General features: G+C 50.3%; 1 protein-coding gene across 1 annotated transcript in view; it reads left to right on the plus strand.

Moving 5' to 3' along the window:
* Nucleotides 1-10,366: 10,366 nt before the first annotated feature.
* VILL (villin like) overlaps nt 10,367-18,687 on the plus strand; it is a 37,342-nt gene continuing 29,021 nt past the window's right edge. Inside the window, 1 exon segment of the mRNA XM_054515316.1 lies at nt 10,367-10,411. The gene's annotated coding sequence lies outside the window, so the exon portion shown is untranslated.

Here is an 18,687-nt window from a genome sequence, read left to right on the forward strand (position 1 = left end):
CTGAATCTTTCAGAGAAAGAGAATTTATTGCCCCATTATCAGGAGAAACCAACTTCTTCCCGCCTCAAAGGCGCTGTTAGGATTCAGAGGAAGAAGCTGACACTGACCAGACAGAATCCTCTGTTTGAATGGAATTTATGCATCATGTATGAGGTGTATGAATATACAACAGGTTATTGCTTTTAAGGGTTAATCCTCTGTTAACCTGGGTCCTTTTTCAGGCTTATGCTGCCCAGAAAAGGTACCCAGACGTCCCTAACACTTTGTTTCTATTGTCTCATATTGTCCTAATCCAAATTGTCCAAATTATTATTACTCTAATTGTATTACTATTTTTATAACCATTTTATTCCTATTAAACTTTTACAATTTTAAAAACAAGTGATTGGCATTTTTCACACCAATCCTTGCTGGCACCCAAGGCTGTGCTGGCCTTTTATCTCCACATGCAGCACAGCAGGTGTGGCCCAGAGGGGACAGGGGACACAGAGCTGGGGCTTCAGCTCTGGCTTGGACATTTTGGAAATCATTTCTGACAAGGCAGCTGAAGTCTATGGACTGTGACATTGCTCAAAAAATGGCTGCTTGAATTCTTCACTCAATGAAAAGCTGTAATAATAAAATGAGACTTGCACTTTATCTTGGGTGTATAGTTTGGTGGTAAACGTGGCAGTGCTGGCTTAACGGACTTGATAACCTTGGAAGTCATTTCCAGCCTTAACTAGTCCATCTTCCATTTTTGAGAAGTCATTTCCAGCCTTAACTATCCTCTCTTCCATTTTTGAGAAGTTCTGTGGTCCCAGCCCATCGTGTTTGTGCTCCTTGGGCCGATCTACAGGAAGGAGGTGGAGATGGTGATGCAGAACTGCACGGGGAGGTGTGCACAGCACCTGGTGGGGTGCCTGCCGTTCAGTCATCAGCTGGAGCGGGCTCTGGTGGGGATCATCATCCCTCTGGAGCTGGCAGCAGGGGTGGCAGAGCTGCTCCCTGCACCCTGATGTGACCAACACCTGACACGGGGCCTAATGGGCCAAGGAAGGACATCAGGCACTGACTGCACCCCTGGGGACTGCACAAAGCAGGGAGGGGTGACAGCAGGGTGGCATTTTCCCAGCCTTTAGGGGTGGGTGGTGGATTTTTGTTGCTCCTTCCTGGTTGGCACAGGCAGGGCTGCATTCCTGCAGACAATGGCTCCACCCGGGCAGCTCCAGCCCTGGCCACCCTCTGTCCCCCTGGCTGTGCAGGCACAACCTCAGCTCTGCCTGCAGGTTCTGGGCTCAGGAGCTTGCAGGGTTTGTCCTCTGTTGGGGAAGATGAAACAGGGAAGCCTTATAAATATGATTGCCTGGCAAAAGATTTTGAGAATATAGAAACTATAAGTGAGATTGAAATGAAATCAAGCTTTGAGATCCCTCAGTTACTGAACAACTGGAAAACAATGGTGTGGCCAGCTGAAGGTAATCCCCTTTTGATGGAACAACACCCTCTGCTTGCAGACAGCTCCAAGGGTCAGAGCAGACCCTGCCAGCTTGGCAGAAGGGGCCCAAAGAGGAGTTTTTAGGGTTTAAAATGTAACACAGCATGGTAATGTAATGATTCTTATAGGCTGTATGTAAATGCTTTAGGATTTGTATATTGTACTAGATTGGTTAGTGAGAATTAGAATATTCAGCACAGAAGAAGATTTATGGTATTGTAATGGGAACTTCGCACTCTTTCCTCTTGCCTTTTACTCTCTTGTCTCTTAGCTCTTGTCTTTTACACTCTTACCCCTTTTACTCTCTTACCCCTTTTTACTCTCTCATCCTCTCATCCTCTCTCCCCCTCTCTCCCTCTTTGGGGCCTGCTCTGAGCTGTGTCTGGCAGCTCCCAGCAGGGCCCTGCACCCAGGCCCTTGGCAATAAACCCCAAGTTCCAGACCTGCCTTCAGAGATCTCTCATCTCCATCCATCCCCACCATCCCACCCCTGTCACTCCCACAGTCCTCACACTCCTGCACATCCTCAGAGCTGGATTCATGAGCTCTGTTAGCAGATGTGAACAAGAGCAGTGATGAACTCAACTCAGCTGCCAAACCTACTGGCCTGGAGAAACCTCTGCTTTGGGGAACAAACTCAAAAATCCCAAAGAAAAATCCAGATTATCTCCCAGGGCACAGTTCCCACCTGGCACAGGAAAAGGACATCCCCTATGCTCTCCACAGCTGCTGTGCTCCTCACAATTTCCTGGGAGAGGCTGGTGGGCCCTGGCAAAGGCAGGGGTTCAGGATTTCACCCCCATCCCATCCCCAAGCACACACTGACTTTCTGTGCCCACACGTGCAGCCTGGCCACTGAAGTGAGACAGGTTAAAAATTAAGTTTGCAAGGGAGGGTGGGGTTATTTTGTGGGCACTTGAGTATGGACTCCAACAGGAGCAACCAGATTTCCCACAGTTGTGAAAACTTCTGGACTTGCCTGAGGAAAAAGGGAAATAAGGAAAAAAGGAAATAAGGAAAAAGGAAATAAACAGTGAGGGTGAGAGCTCGAGCTGCCTTCACCAGTAAAGCAAACATGTTCCAGCTACCTCAGCATCCAGTGATCCTGACCCACAGTAAAACCATTGGGATTGAAACCCACTTGGATTGTGAGTGCTAAAGGGGCAGCCTTGTACTCTGCAGAGGAGAAACCCAGGCCACCTCTCCTGCAGGATGGGCTGTGGGGAAACTGAGCCAGCTTTCTGTTTGCTGCATGGACATCCCAGGTAATCCTGTCCAAAGGGCATAAATTACCTCTGTTTACCTCAGCTCCTGTGTTGGAACAAGGTATTAATCCCTCATCTTGCTTGCTCATGGTGTGATTCCCATGAAAGGACAGTTCCAAGGGACCTGGACCTCGAGGGTTGTCCCTGCCCCAGCACAAGTGATTTCCTCCTCCCCAGGATGCCATGGGATGACCTTTGCCAGGCTCCCACACCCATTAACCAGCGCTGGGGCTGAGCCTCCCCTGCCTGTGAAATGTCTCCTTTCTGCTGGATCCAGCTGGAAATGGCAGAGGCTCTGCTTGATGACCCTGACCAAAGTGTGCTGGAATTTCCTGGGTTTCATAAGGTTTTCATTAGGGCTGTGAGAGAGCCCCTGAGGTTTTGTGTAACTCCTAAACCATCCATACAGCAATTTGCAAAACTGCTCTCTTTGCAGGGGCGTTGGGTGTTTACTGATCCTCTCTGGTTTCTTTTTCCTTCCTCTCCCACTGTCTCCCTCTTCAAGGTGCACACATTGCTCTGAGGGAAACATCTGATCCCCACTGGGGCTGAAGGGGTGGTCAGGCATTGGCACCCAGGGAAATGGTGCAGTCACCACCCCTGGAAATGTCCAAAACCATCTGGATGTGGCACCTGGGGACAGGGTTTAGTGCAGGACCTGGCAGTGCTGGACTCAATGATCTGAGAGGGCTTTTCCAGCCTCACTGGTTCTGTGGCTGAGGGACAGGGCAGGGACAGGATGACCAGGAGGAGGCTGGGTACCATTACCAAGTGCCAGGTTTGTGTTTAGGTGATCTGGGTGTCACAGACATATTTTCTGAAAAATCCTTTGCTAAGATTTTTTTCCTCCTAAGAAGCTGAGAGGCCTCAGAAACGAAATGCAAATAATTATCTGCTGCTGTAGAATGCAACAGGTGCATCTTTAATTAATCTCATGTAATTGTTTTTCATTAATGGCCAATCACAGTCCAGCTGTCTCAGACTCTCTGGTCAGTCACAAGATTTTATTATCACTCCTTTCTATTCCTTGCAAGCCTCCTGATGAAATCCTTTCTTCTATTCTTTTAGTATAGTGTTAATATATAATTTTCCTTTAATATAATATATATCATAAAATAATAAATCAGCCTTCTGAGACATGGAGTCAAGATTCTCATCTCTTCCCTCATCCTGGGACCCCTGCAAACAGCACCACAATCTGGGTTTGGTTTTTTACCTTTATTACCCAGTTCCTGCCAGTGATCCTGGCTGGAAAACCTCTGTGTGCATCCTGTGCTCCCTCCCTGCTGTCATCCCTGTCAGGGATGAGAATGTCAAGCAATAATCCCTGCTGCCTTCTTGGGACAGGAAAACATCTCAGTGCAAAGCTCCCACAAATGCCTTACCTGGGATTAAATCCTGAATCAGGATTTAAGGTCTCTAGAAGATAGCAATATGATATCAGGAAACAGCAGGTGATAGTCCAAATGGCTCAGCCAGCTGTGGCTGGAGTACCACTGAGGAAAACCTCAGGAACAGGACCAGGAAGAGCCCAGCTTTGTTTTCCTGCACGTTGTTCCCCCATGGTTACTCTGTGAAGCTGCCCTCAAACTCACCCTGTCAGACTGCATCTCTTTCCCTAAAGGATCAGCTCCTGCTGAGCCTTCACTGCCACCATCCCTTCCCTAAAGCTTCTTGGCATTCTGGAAAAGCTGGCTCCTTTTCTGCAGCAGCAAAACCAAGTTTTTCCCAGCACAAACCTCCTCCATCTTTGCAGACATAAGCCAAAGAACAAATTGTGCCCATCAGCATTAGGAGAAAGGTTTAACAGCAACAAGGGGGTGATGGGCCTTGGGGATTTGGGTACTTCTGAAAGTTTCCCCAGACAAAACAATGGTGTGAACACATCCAGATCTGGCCTGGGGCCCATGTGCTGCATTCCTCCTGGGCTGGAAGGCAGCCAGGGTGTTGGGATCTCTAGCTTGTCACAGTGACCCCAAGATACATCAGAAAGTCTCTTTTCCCAGCCCAGTGCTTGAAGAAGGAGTCAGAGCTCTTCAGTTCTCGGTCTCAAGGTTGTTCATTGTTTCTTATCTATAAAAAAATTTTCTCCTGCCCTGTCGAGGTCCATCCAGCAGGACAGTTCCAGTTCCAGGCACTCTGCCTGCCCCCAGGGCAGGGTTATGTCTTTATACTAAAAACTACCTGTACAATGTTTACAGTTACTTGCCAATACCTATCACCTATGTTAGACGGTGAGCTTCTACTCTAAACCAATCTAAAAGTGCCACCATCACAGCAGAAGATGGAGGCCAAGAAGAAGAAGGAGAAAGGCTGGACATGCCCCAATTCACTCCATCTTGCCCTCTGAACCCCCATACCAAAAACCCCAAAATCGACTTTTCCACCCTGTGATAACTTCACTGTCATTCTACCTAAACTGTCGTGGCTTGCTGATCTTCATCTAAGGTTGGTAACTTGCTCCATGGGTCACAATCAAACCCACAGGTGTTTTGGGCTCTGTGCCAGGGTCTCTGAGCCCCCTGGCAGGGGTCCTGGCCATCCTGGCCAGCCAGAGGGATGTGCTGGGTTCCCACACCAGGGCTGCCAGGTCAGGCTCCCACCTGGGCTGTCCTGCTCTCTCAGGGCACTGCTGATTCCGTGGTGGGAGAGGTTAAACAGGGAGAGGTGCAGAGGAGCCCCCAGTGCCCCCAGGGGCAGCTGCCCCTCCTGTGCCACCTCCCCTGCCCCCAGCCAGCTGCAGATTTACCTCCTGGAAGGGGATGGCAGCTCTTCTGCTCCAAGACAGAAGCCTGGAATAAACCTCCCTCCCAAAGACTGGGAGAATGTAATTGTCCCAAATGTAATTCTGGAAAACATGCTGCTGGTACATCCCTCTGCAAAAACTCCAGCCAGAGCTCACAGGGACAGACCAAGGGACATGATGCAGCCATTGCATCAGATCTGCTGGAGTTGTATTCTCTGAGGTGTTTCTCCTGGCTAGCAGAGACACAGAGTGGTGCATCCCACCTCCAAGGGTGGGTTAGAGACACTTTAGGATGCACAAGAGGGTTCAAGACTGACCAGAAGCCCTGTCAGACCTTGCTGTCAATGATGCAAGAAGTTCCCACCTCTGTCTCTCTCTCAGGGGGTGCTTTTGCCCATAAGCCTGGGCACACATGAGCCCCATCTCTCCAGTCCACAGCCCAACAGGGATGGCTTGAAATGGATTTTGCACTAATATGGCCAAGCAATCAACTGGAGTAACAGCTCCAGGTTTGTCTCATGTCAGAAACTGCTCCTGTCTTCACCTGCTGTGAGCTGCTGGCCCTGGAAGGGTGAACTGCATCTCCAGAGCTCTTCCAAAGCTCCTCCTGCCCCAAATCAGCATTCACCCTGGTGCCCTTGGCTTGCCAGGGCCACTCCTTTCTCCAGAACGGGGCCCGTCCTGCCCCTGCCTCCACAGAGTCTGCAGCTCCCAGGGCTCAGAGCACAGCAATGCTGCGACCAGAGGAGCCCCTGACTGCCAGGAGGTGACCAGGGGAGGATGCAGCCACTCCCTGTGGCTGGAGAGGTGTGTGACAGCACTGCTGGGCACTGCAGCACAGCCACACTCCTGCCCTGAATGCCCAGGAACCTTCTCCTGCCCCCAGATATTCCCATCTGCTGCTGGGAACCATTCACCAGCACCCTGATGCCTGTCAGGGGCTGCCCACAGAGCTCCAGAACAGGATCACAGGATCATTTAGGTTGGAAAAGGATCATTTAGGTTGGAAAAGACCCAAAAATCAAGTCCAGCTGTAAACCCAGCTGTCGCAGACATCTTTCATGGAAAATCCTTTCCTTAGGATTTGTCCTCCTGAGAAGCTGAGAGGCCTCAGGAACAAAATGTAAACAATGATTATCTGCTGCTGTGGAATGCAACAGGTGCATCTGTGATTGGGCTCATGTGGTTGTTTCTAATTAATGGCCAATCACAGCCCAGCTGGCTCGGACAGAGAGTCCAAGACACAAACCTTTGTTATCATTCTTTGCTATTCTATTCTTAGCTAGCCTTCTGATGAAACCTTTTCTTCTATTCTTTTAGTATAGTTTTAATGTAATATATATCATAAAATAATAAATCAGCCTTCTGAAACATGGAGTCAGATCCTGGTCTCTTCCCTCATCCAAGAACCCCTGTGAACTCCATCACACCCAGCACTGCCAAGGCCACCACTAAGCCCTGTCCCCAAGTGCCACATCTCTATCTTTTAAATCCCTTCAAGGATGGTGACTCCACCACTTCCCTGCTCAGCCTGATAACCCTTGTGGGGAAGAATTCTTTTCCCAAATATCCAACTGAACCTCCTTTGGCACAACTTGGAGCCACTTCGTCTTTGCTTTTGTTACCTGGGAGAAGAGACCAAGCCCCAGCTCCTGTCAGGGAGCTGCAGGGAGCCATAAGGTCTCATCTGAGAGATGATCTGGCAGTCAGCACACAAGTATTTGCATTGCCTTCTCAACTTTTCCCCCACAGCCAGGGGCACAGGAGGTGAGGGAGCTGGGGGTTATAACCCAATCGTCCTCTATCAGAGCAGCTGTTACACCTGCAAGAGGCACTATGCAGATTTTTCGTGTGGACATTATGATTTTTTAGGGCAGAGAAGAGTCTGAGTGAGGCTACATGAGGGACTTGCAGGGAAATGTCACTTGGTTGGGTTGTGGGTCAAGGGAAGCTCTCCTGAAAGCTTCTCAGAAATTCATGCAGTGCTTTTGCTCTTACAGGTCAGGGTGTTTAACCTCTACTGATGGCTGAAGCACTGGTGTTTTGAGCAGCTTGTGCGGTTTTTTTAACTCCTTCCTTTGCTTTCCCCAGGCAGGAGGCCCCTGCTGTGTTATCTCATCTGCAGGGCTTGGCCCTTCCCTCTTCCTCCCAGAGCTCCAACCCAGCAGCAGGCTGGAAATACCTTTGGAAGGTGTCACTTTGCAAACACATCCTTGGCAGGGCCTGTTCCCCCATGCACAATGTCACCCTTGTCCACAGGAAGGTGGGATGGCCCAGGCTGAGGCAGATGTTGGGCCATTCTGGTGCCAGACCCTGAGCTTGCAGTTCTGCTCTCTTCCTCCCAGCAGCCTCTGATTAACCCAGAGTGGACCTGTGACAATGCTCTCAGTGTCCTGGGCTTGCCCTGGGACACTGCCAACAGCCTCATCTGCCACCTGCAAGCACGAAAAAAACACCAAACCACAAGGTCTGTGAGCTCTGGGAATACCAGGGCCCGGATTAGGGCCAGGACACGAGAGCAGCAAGTTGAGCACAGCTGGACAGGGACATCTCAGATCATGTTTCAGTTCTGAATCAGGCCAGGCTGTTTTCCACCACTACTGAGTTAAACTGCTTGGAAATAATGTTTTCTGCTCTATAACCCCATGGCATGACCAGAATTAGCAGGAAGCAAAAGTGCCTACAGCTCAGCCCTAAATGAGCCCACGTTTTATGATGAAGATCTTTTATTTCCCTTTGGCATTGACTGTTCTAAACTGCTTTGCACATATTTCTGCAGAGCTGGGCTCCTTAAAAGCTCACCAGGATAATTTAGTGCTTTTTCACTGTGGCACTAATGGAGAGGAGGAGAGGGCAGGCAGCTCAGGCATCACCTGTGTGGGAGCCTGAAGTGCATTAGCAAAGCTCTGGGTATAGCAATGAAAACTCCATCCCAGAGCTCAAATCTGTGTAGCCACAGCCATGGAAGGGACTTGATTTACATCAGCACAAAAAATTCACCCAGATACACAACTATTAATGAAATCCTTGGTTCTGGGGATAACAAGTCCATGTGGCAAAAAGGGAATGGGAAAACACCATGATTTGGTGCTGATCCTCCAAGATTCCAGGTGTTTTCACCCCACCTTCCAATGGCTCCCAGCAGATCTGCTGGAGTGTGACCCTCACTGCTGGGACAGCATTGGGTGGACTCCAAGGATAAAAGCAGACCCTGCTTCAGGTCCCCATCCTCTGTGGACTGGAGGAAACACAAAGCATTGTTCCTCTGTCCCCTGCAACAGATGAACGCTCTCAGCATGGTGGAATGAAAAGAATGACATGAAAACAATGAAAAATGAAAGGTGAAGGCTGTTACAGGTTTATGAGCTATAGCCTGCAGACATAAAGGGAGAAATCACTTGCTAGGAGGTGGTTTTGCATCTTAAACCGTGAAACTGAGACCTCTGCAGTGATCCTCTCAGAAATGGGCACACCCAGGCTGAATAAGCAGGTCCAGCCACACCCTGGTTTGCAGCTCTCTGTGGTCAGTGGCACACCAGGCTGCAGGCAGTGTCATTGGTATTTTGGGCACTCCTCCCACTACAGCTCCCTGAGGTCTAACAGTGGCCAGTGGATGGGACCTGTGGGAACTGTGGTTTAAACCTCTTCAGCCACCTGGTTTAGCTGGTGAGCTGATTCATATTTATTTTCAGATTGTGGGGGCTAATCTAGAAAATTCAGGAAGTGACAAGGGAAAAATGTATCTGAAGGGAAGGCCTTGGACAGCTGCCAGTCCTGAGAGGTTGTGTGTAGTTTCCATGCTCAGAGATGTGCAGAGCACAGCTGGACACAGCCCTGGGTCCCCCAAAATCGCCATCCTCAGAGATGTGCAGAGCACAGCTGGACACAGCCCTGGGTCCCCCAAAGGTCTCCATCCTCAGAGATGTGCAGAGCACAGCTGGACACAGCCCTGGGTCCCCCAAAATGAGTGCTGGTGGCTGCTGACAAGGTACCACATGGTTCCTTCTCCAGCCAGGGATGTTCCTCTATCAGCAGCACCAAGCACATGGCAGGCAGGAGCAGCTGGGAATGCCAGGAGATGATTTTTCCTCAGGTCATCCCCAGCCAGTGAATCAGCCAGCCTTCAGTGGCTGTGATTTTACATCCACCCTTCACAGGTAATTTTTTTCTCAGCAATGAGCTGTAAGTGTCCTCACACAGAGCTTTGTGCTGCTGAAGGTGGCTCAGCAAACCCTGCTGGGGCTGCCTGGTTTATCATTACTGCTCCCCTGGGAGGACAGCCCAGTTAAACACTCCAGTGCTCTGTTACATCCCTAAACCTGCCGGCAATCCTCACCCGGGGCTCCTTGGGGGCACAGGGACTCCCAGCTCGGCCTTGCAGGGAGAAGAAGAGCAGGGATCTTCCCCGACCACTTTTGGAACAGCTTTGCCAAAATTCGGGACGGAATTTTGGGGACAGTCAGAGCCAGCGAGTGGAGCTGGAATTCCTTGTCCCCAAGGGTTAATGCTGAGCAGCACCGCACCTTGCTTTGTCCCGCAGAGACCGAGAAAAGGGGGGGGAAAAATCCCTCCTGTGCCCTCCTAACCTGGACAGAACAGGTTTTTAATGAAAGCAGCACTTAATCACCATTCAGGGAATTCAGAGCGGGGGATACTGGATGCAAACAGAGTTGGTTGAAACTCTCCCGGACCGGCTCCCTCTTTGTCCCTCTCAGAGCCTGGGAATGGGTGTGATCTCCGGGTAGGAGTGTCTCTGCGGTTAAGTAGAGGATTGAATTTCCGAACAGGGCTGTTCCCCGGCTGACAAGGTAGCAGAACAGGGAACAAAAGTGCCTTGAAGCTCGGCGGGGAGGAGAAGGAGGCGCTGGGCTCGGTGCAGAAGGAAGGGGACACCTGCGAGGACAGCGCGCACTTTGCAGCAAGGTAAGCGAGGTCCTGCACCCCGCCGGCTTTAATAAGGCCAGAACTGTTTGATTACTTTTTAATGTCAGATGGTAACAAAACCAAAAAAAAATTAATATCCTTCATACTTTAAAAAAAAAAAAATTAAAGATCCTGCCCTGTTACAAAGCAGGATGTGTCTGCTGGAAGGAGCCCACCCTGATTTACATCGTTTGGGGCTGGAACGAGCAGCTCCGAGCTTGCCAAGAACCCGTCCGGGCTCCCTCTCAGCTCCGAGGACACGACTTTTCCTTCAGCTCTCTGCACAGCCTGGCTTTGATTTCGTGCGTAACCTTTGTCTGGGCCTGGATTGTTTTGTGTTTTGCTGCCGTGGGGATTTCCAAAAGCTCTCCCGCCTTTGGGGCGCAGTTATGGGTCCAGGCAGCCACGGAAAGTCTTTGGAAGTTCCCATCCATGGGTTTTATTGTCATCCGATCGACAGATTGCTAATGGCCAGGCTGCTGTGCTCTGCAAATAGAATGTTTTCTCATCCTGCTCGTTCCAGATGCGAGCTGCGCTGAGATAAAATTGAGTTGTAATGGAGTTAAGCTGCAGGCTCGCTCGCCAGTATTTTTCTTAGGCGTGCCTATTAGGAACATAAATATTTAACACAAAGGAGAGCTGATATGAATTAGCATCTGTGGGAGGTTCACGCTTATTCAAGGCTGCCCTAACGCAGATGTAAACAAGTGTTAGAGCAGCTGAAGCAAACTGGCCCCGCCAGAGCAGCGCTTGGTGCTGAATCATCCAGGTGCGTTTTACTCACCGCAGCGAAATGGGCTGATAAGAGCCTGCAAAGTGGAGATTAGACAGTCAGAGGGGTTCCACCGCTCTCCCGGGATGCCAGGTGGAAGGCAATGCAAGGACAGGCAGATCAGAAAAAACCCATAACCATCCTGCCTCACCTTCCTCCTGGCACAGCCAGGTGAGCCTCCCCTCCTCCTCCTCCTCCTCCTCCTCCCTGCACAAACAGGATGCCTTTATCCTCCTCCAGCTCCCTTCTCACCAGCAGACACAGAGGTCTCGTGATGGTTTTTTCCCAGGCACGACTCTGAGGCAGCGCTTGCCAAAGGCTCCCAGCTTGGAGCAAAGGTTTTGTGCCGTGGCTGTGAGCAGTGCCACCCTGATCTCCTGCCTCCTCTTGATCTTCTGCTTAGGCTGGGTCAATAAATCCCTGCTCTTGCATGGCCAGGGATGCTGAGGATGTTCACAGTGTCCTCCTGGCCTTTTCCACAGAGCTGTGCAAGTTTTTCCGCACTTTCAGCATGGAAATTGTTCTCTTTTCTGTTATGGAGCCCCCATCCTAATTATTGGTGGTGATCCATCCCCAGCTGAGAGGAGGCTGGCTTGGACACCTGCCCCATGCTTGGGGCTCAGCTGTGTGCTGGGCACATCCTGCTGGACCAAAAGCCTTCCCTCAGTTTCCACAGAGTTGAATATGTGGTGACCCACTTGGAAACAGAGCCCTGAAATGCTCAGAGCAGTGCAGGGAGCTCAGGGCACAGCCAAAACTTTGGTGTTACCCTATCCCAGCTGTGGTTTTGTCACCCCTGGAGAACACTTGTGCCACCACTGACCCTGCTCAAGGTTCCTCCTTCAGGACATTTTTGTGTCAGCCTTGTGAGGCTGTCACTGGGCTGACACAAGGCACAGGTTGGGCTTTCCATGTGTGAAGTGTCCATCTGCCCAAGGAAGGACCCCAGGGTAGCCACACTACACCCAAAATATCTCTTGGTTTATTCACATATCTTCTTCATCCTCTGTTGTCCCCTCAGAGGAGCAGATCCTTCAGTCACAAAGGGAGACACTCTCCCACAACTCAGTAAAACCTCTCCTCTCTCTCATGAGCTCTCTCTCTCCATACAAGACAGCCCTGGAAAGGGGCCTAATTATGGTTTATCCTGAATGATTAAACATTTCTACTGTATTTCCACCCATTCTGGGTGTGAAAGGGATGCAGAAAAGGGAAAATATTATCATTTAAGGGGAGAATATTATCATTTAAAGTCTTGGCATCTTTCACCCTGAAAAGTCCAGGCATCAGGGATGTGCATCCAATTCAGTTGCCTTGATTTCCAAGGATCTCTGCTTGTAACAGAAACTCTCTCATTTGTTATCTGCCTTCATCTGAGCCTCCTCAGGCTTATCTGAGGCAGAGCTGGGTACAGTGACAGTGGAACTTGTTATTACCTTATATCCACGTCAGGGATGTGACACTGACCTTAAATTGCATGGTTGGGCTCCATCCTGGGCAGCTCCTGTGGAAGGAGCTATTCACAGCACTTGACCTCTTCTACCTAAAAATGTCCTCTTGCCATGCCCTGGGATGAAAGGAGAGGTTTGTGCCTGGCCTTTATTTAAAACTGCTCTTACAAAAACAGCTGCTCAGGGTAGGAAACAGGCAGGGCTGGAATCTGTGTTCTTTTTTGGGTTGGAGAGAGTGCCTGGGTACCCATCTTTCCTTTGGGAGTGTGCAGAGCCTGAATTACTGTCCTTTGTTGCTATCCCACCCATCCCAGTCTGTCAGATGCCTGGTTCCCTTCCTGGTGCTCACACAAAACTGCCCTTGGCAGCTCCAGGTGAAAAAGATTGTCCAGGCTGAGTGACTCTGCCTGAAGCTGTTTCTGCAGCATTTTCAGGGCTGTTTTACTCACCTGCTGCTCTCTCTGCTTTCATCTCTGCCCAGAGGAGCTGAGTGGCCCCTCCAGGGTCCCAGGAGAGCCAAGAGCAGCCTCAGAGCCCCGCTGGGGTTGGAAGGGCTGGGTGACACAGTGACAAACACACCTCAGGGGTGGGGTGAGCACCAGCCTGGAGGTGACACTGCTGCCACAAAGGTGTGTGGAGCTGGTGTTGCACTGAGAGCAGATCCTGGGAGGGCTGGCTCTGCTTCTGAGGCCTTCAAGCTCAGCAAGGGCAGCTCACAGCCTGGCTCAGCAGCCATCCCAGTGCAATTTTGGGCTGGGTCAGTTGGTCCTTTTTTGTTCTGACACAGATCAGAGTTAAGAGTTGTTAGAGTTGTGTCTGCCAACACTCACAAGGGATGAGCTTCCCTTTGCTGCTTGAGAAACAAAACTTCCCCCTGAATAAACCTTTTATACCTCACTGGGCCAGAGATGGAAGTGCTGTCACCCACAGAGCACCTGCTGAGGTCCAGGGCTTTTCACTTGCAATCCAAAATGGAAACCTGCTTCGGGTTTTTTTGGGGTTTTTTTTTCTTTTGTTTTGCTTTGTTTTGTTTTTTTGGGGTTTTCTGTTTCTTTGGTTTTTTTAATGGAAGTCCTGGGTTTCTCTTCCCAAGCTTGATGTCATGCTTGCAGGTCTGAACTGGGACAGCACTGAAACAGTCCCTGCTTTTTGGTAGTTAATATTAATGTTGCCACTTCCCACTGGGAAGCCAATGCTCTGGAGCCAGTTCTCCAGCTGGTCTGAGTGGAGGCAGAGCATCTCCCCTGCTCCATCACCACCAAAAGCAGGTCCTGTGGGCAAGGACCTGCACTCATTAAACTGTGCACCAGGGAAAAGCTGCTCTTTGTCTTGCTCACATAGACGTGTGAATTCTTACAGTAATTACAAAACTGTTTCGTGCAGCAACAAAAATCCTAACTCTGAGCCTTGTTTTTTGAGAAGGAGGGGCCTGTTGGGCACTGGCAGCTGGGTTTAAAGGAGGTTTTATTTATGGCATTTGTCTCAGTTCATGCTGGCAGAATGTTGGGGCACAGTGGATGGGACAGAGCCCCAAACTCTGGAGGAGCAGGAGAGCAGTGTGGCAAGCTGGGCTCTCCACCCAGGGGTTTTCCTCTTAGGCCAAGGGAACAGCAAGTCCCTCCTGTCCAGGATTCACTGGATCTGCCCCAGAACAAACACCAGGATGAGGGGAAGCACCCAGGGGAAGCCCTGCTCAGGCTTGTGCAGCTGACACCCAGGAGAGGGTGGATAAATCCCAGTCTCCAACCCCCTCTCCTCCCCTTCCTCCAGGCTCTGCATGGAAGCTGTGGCCTTTTCCTCAGTTTCAGCTGGGAAAAATGTAATTTTTTTGAGGTTTTCTTCTTCCTGTGAGCTTTTGAAGAGCAGGTGCTCCTCTGTGAACAAACACACTTTCTCTCCTCCCTGATGTCTCAGCTCTGGTTTTATTTAACCTGCAGCCATGGGGTTAAATAATGCTCTGTTAAAATGCTGATGTGGGAGAGGGTGGTAACTTTTTTTGTGGAGGTGGTGAATAATTGGGAGTTAGTTGGAACCTGAACCCCTTCCCTGGAAACCAGGAAGAGGAGTTAAAATGGCTTTGCTTTCCATCTGTGTGCATCTCCTGCATGAAGCCCTGCCTTTGGATGCAGGGCTGGTCCTGAGCCAGCAATCTCTCCCTTTCAGGAGGAGAAAGAGCTAAAAGAAAGGGGAGATTTGTTCTGATGAATTGGCAAGCTGCCTGCTCACCTTTCCCTTGGGATGGCTCCGTGCTGCTGCTGACTCACAAACCCCACGGGGAGGGGCTGGAGGTGCAATGGATACCTCTGAAGGAGGGGTGCACCAAGCTGAAATTTTTTATTTGGCAAAAATGCACCTGGCACCACACCAGCACAATGCAGGAAGTTTTTAACAGCTTCTTGTGCCTGTTGTGGGTTTTTTTGGGTTTTTTTTTTTCTCATGGATCTTCAGAGAGGTGGGTTTGCACAGCAATGAGTTTGTTATCAGTCACAGGGGCTGATCTCAGGGAGAGCTTCCTGCAGCTCAGCCTCTGCTGCTGCTGCTGCTGCTGCCTGGGAAAGCTTTGAGTCTTTTAGGGCTGCCCTCAGCCTGCAGAGATCCTGCCTGCCTGCCTGGAGGAGCCTCCTGCTTTCCAGGGCATCCTGGGGAAGAAGGATTTGCTGGGAAGGAATTGAGCCAGGAGCTGCGTGGGTGCTCTGACCTTCTGTAGGACACCAAGGGGACCCTGCCAGCCCCACCTTGGCCAGAGCTGAGCTCTGGGCTCCACATCCAGCCTGATGAATGTGGAAACTCAGACCACATGACTTGGGAGCTGGGGCTGAAGGCAAAGGTCTGGTTTAATTGTCAGTGCATTGTTCCCTCATTGTGAGAAGTTTGCTGGGACAATGCAGCTCCCTCGTTCCCAGGACAAGCACTCAGCTGGTAAAATTTTAGAGGGAAGACTCAGAAATAGCAGCAGTTTGAGGGAAAAAAACAATCTGCTCTTACCAATCAGTTTCTCAAGACCATCTGCTTAAAGATCAGGCTGCTGGAACTGCACCAGCAGCGAGATAAACAGAGGGGGACAAGGGGGATCACGAAGAGAAGCGTGGAGAGATGAGCAACATTCCCTGGATGGAGTAAGGTGTTGAGCTAGAATTTATGGCAGGTGCAAACACAGCTGCAGTCAAAGTCAGAGGAGATAAATCATGAGATGCCTTCCCTTCTAAATCAGCAGGAATTTGAAGAGGGAGATGAGATACAAATTGAGGGCTAGTGCAGCTGGGAAGGTGGCTGTTTCCCAGCAGCCTGGGATTTCCTTGTGCTCTTTGCTTTTATGTTAGGAACAAAGGAGGGACTGGAGGATTAGTGCAAAGTCCATCCTCAGAGGAGCTGAAAGGTGACGCTCACAGCCTCAGTGGTTTTCTGGGAATGACCAAGGATCAGCTGCTAAGTCTGAGATGCCAGAAGGGGCCAGGAGGTGAAGGCACAGGTTGTAAGAAGTCACATTAAACCAGAGGTTTGTTTCTTGTAGGGCCTGGGTTGGAGATGGGGTAAATTTCCAGGGTTCAAGGGCCAGAGCAGCTGGGTCCCAGAAACACTGGTCAGCTTTATTTCAGACAGGCCAAAATGGTTATTGCTCTTTCAGAGCCTGAGGGATTCCTTGGCTAGATGAATCCAGGTTTCTGCATCCTTTGATTTCACTGAATAGGGAATTGAAACCTCTCCTGGGCTGTAGAGCACTTAGAGCTTGAGAGGCCATCATTAACATGAAACCATCTCTTCATCCCATGCTCTTATATCCTCACTCACATTCACCTCAGCATCCCAGCCCACGAGCAGAGAACAGAAAACAGCAGTCTGCTGTGCTGTGGGGATCCCTGGCAGCCATTCATGGAAAAAGGGGAAATCCTGCCCCACATCTCCAGCCCTGAGGAGAGGGGCCCAATCTCAGCTCATCCCATCCAATGCCCCATCTCAGGTTTTGATCCAGCACTACTGAAGTCTAAAATAAACCCTTCAAACCATTTCAGGATCCATCCTGTAGCATGGACAGGGGATCTCTTCTGACCAGTGGAGGTGGCTGAAGCACAAGGGCCAGTCCAAGTGTTTGTTTTATTGCCAAAGCCATGGGAAGGAGCAGCTTTCTGGAAATGCAGCACCTGAGCAGCAGCTCCTGGCCACAGCCACTCACCCATCTCATTTCAAAGACATTAAGTAAAGCCCAGCCTGCCAGCTTCCCTAATAAGCTGTTCCAATGTTTAATTGCCCACCATGATCAGAAATAGCATCTTATTTCAAGGCCTGCTTTACGTAAGTTTAGCTGCCAGGCAACAGCTCTTTCCAAGAAGGCTGAAATGCTTTCTGTGGTCACCCAGGCGTGTCTGGGCAGAGCCCTGGCCTTGGCTTGGGGGCCACACTGAGCTCCTGAGCCTGGACCTCACAGGACTTGGAGCAGGAGGAGGAGCTGAGCTGTGCTTTTTCCTCTTTTCCCATCCCCACCATGCATATCCTGTTCCTTGCCCTCCCCACCAGGCTCCAGCACAGCCAGTATGGCTTGGAGGAAGGTCTTAGAGCTCTAAATGTGACAACATGAGAGAGCAGACAAGCCCCATAGCTGGCCCTCCCTAGCCATGATTTTCCTGTGGTATAGAAGCTGCCTTTTCTCCTTTTGGAACAGAGAAGTAAAAGACAGCTTACCCAGGCTGAGTGTGAGCCTCTGGACAGTCACTGTTCCTCAGCTGCAGCTGATGAGCCTCAGGAGGGAACTCTAGTGTTGAGTTTCACTCCTCTGGGCAAAACAAGAGTTCGGCACTGTCCTCTCTGCAAACGAAAAATGGCACCTACTGGGGCCCAGATGCCCAACTCTAGTGGAGACAATGAGGGCAATTCAACAGCCCCTGCTTTACCTCATCTAATGCCAGTCCAAGCATCCCCAGTAATTAGGCCTTTCAGCCTGGAAAGGCTGGAGCCACAGCTGCTTCCTATTTTCCCAAAGCTGTACAGAGCATTAGTCATTTCACTGGGGCTGTTTTATTGCTGTGACTACAGCCAGAACCCAGGCCAGCCAAAGCAGCCTGAATTCACAATGTGCTTCAGGAGCTGGAAATGCTCCCCTGTCCCCTTGCTGAGTCCTGCTCTTTCCTCCCCACCCAAACAGCCCAAGGCTGCCTGGAGCAATGTCCTGCAGGGTCTGGGTTCCATCATGGACCGAGCTGACCCAGGGCTGGCTGGCACTGCCACCCCAGCCATTAATCATTAACCAGCCCTGGGAGTGACCTTGACACTCAATTAGTCATGTAGTCCTTCCTGAAGGTGAAGCTTTTCCTGGTGCTGTGCTGGTTGGAGAGGGGATGAGGGGTGGATTTAGCAAGCAGGAGTGCTGCTGTGGTTTTGTGTCTCCCTGATTTCTTAAGATTTTCTGAGCCTTCTGATGTTTCCATTCTTGTAGCAAACTTTCTCACACACTTTATATAAATAACTCATTGTTTTGCATTCTTTTATAGAGGAGGAAAAGTTTGATGGACTGTTGGTTTGTCCAGTGTCATTGGAGAGGTGGCACTGTCACCCTCCAATCCTCTGTCACTTTTGGAAAACTATAAATGTTGGAGTCAGAAAATAAACTCCCTTTTTCTTCACCTTGAGAGCAGCGGTGTGTGCACTTGTGTAGTAACAATTTTGGCAGTGCACAAAGGGCAGTGGGTGTAAGGGGGACCCATCTGCCTTCACCCACCAGCTTTGCTGCCTGGGTTGTGCCAGGAAAAGCTTTGATTTTAGCTCTGGAGGCTCCAGGTGCCCCTGGCTGTAATGTCCAGTCAAGGGCCAGGCACTGATGTTCAGTTTCCAGGTTCTCTGCCCTCAGTCAAGAGCAGCATTTGATTTTTGCAATTTCATTTATAGCACCTTAACAAGTGGGGATGACCCAGAGAGCAGCCTCAAGCCAGAAGCTGCCTTGGCTATTCAGTGGCCAGCCCACATTCAAGGGATGAACTTTTCTCCTCTTCCCTTGCAGAGAGGAAGATCTCCCTGCAAATAGTGGCAATGGGAGAGGCTGGCCCTGGAGGTGGAAATTGAGT

This window comes from Molothrus ater, chromosome 1, assembly GCF_012460135.2.
Source record: "Molothrus ater isolate BHLD 08-10-18 breed brown headed cowbird chromosome 1, BPBGC_Mater_1.1, whole genome shotgun sequence".
In the NCBI taxonomy this organism is placed as follows: domain Eukaryota; kingdom Metazoa; phylum Chordata; class Aves; order Passeriformes; family Icteridae; genus Molothrus; species Molothrus ater.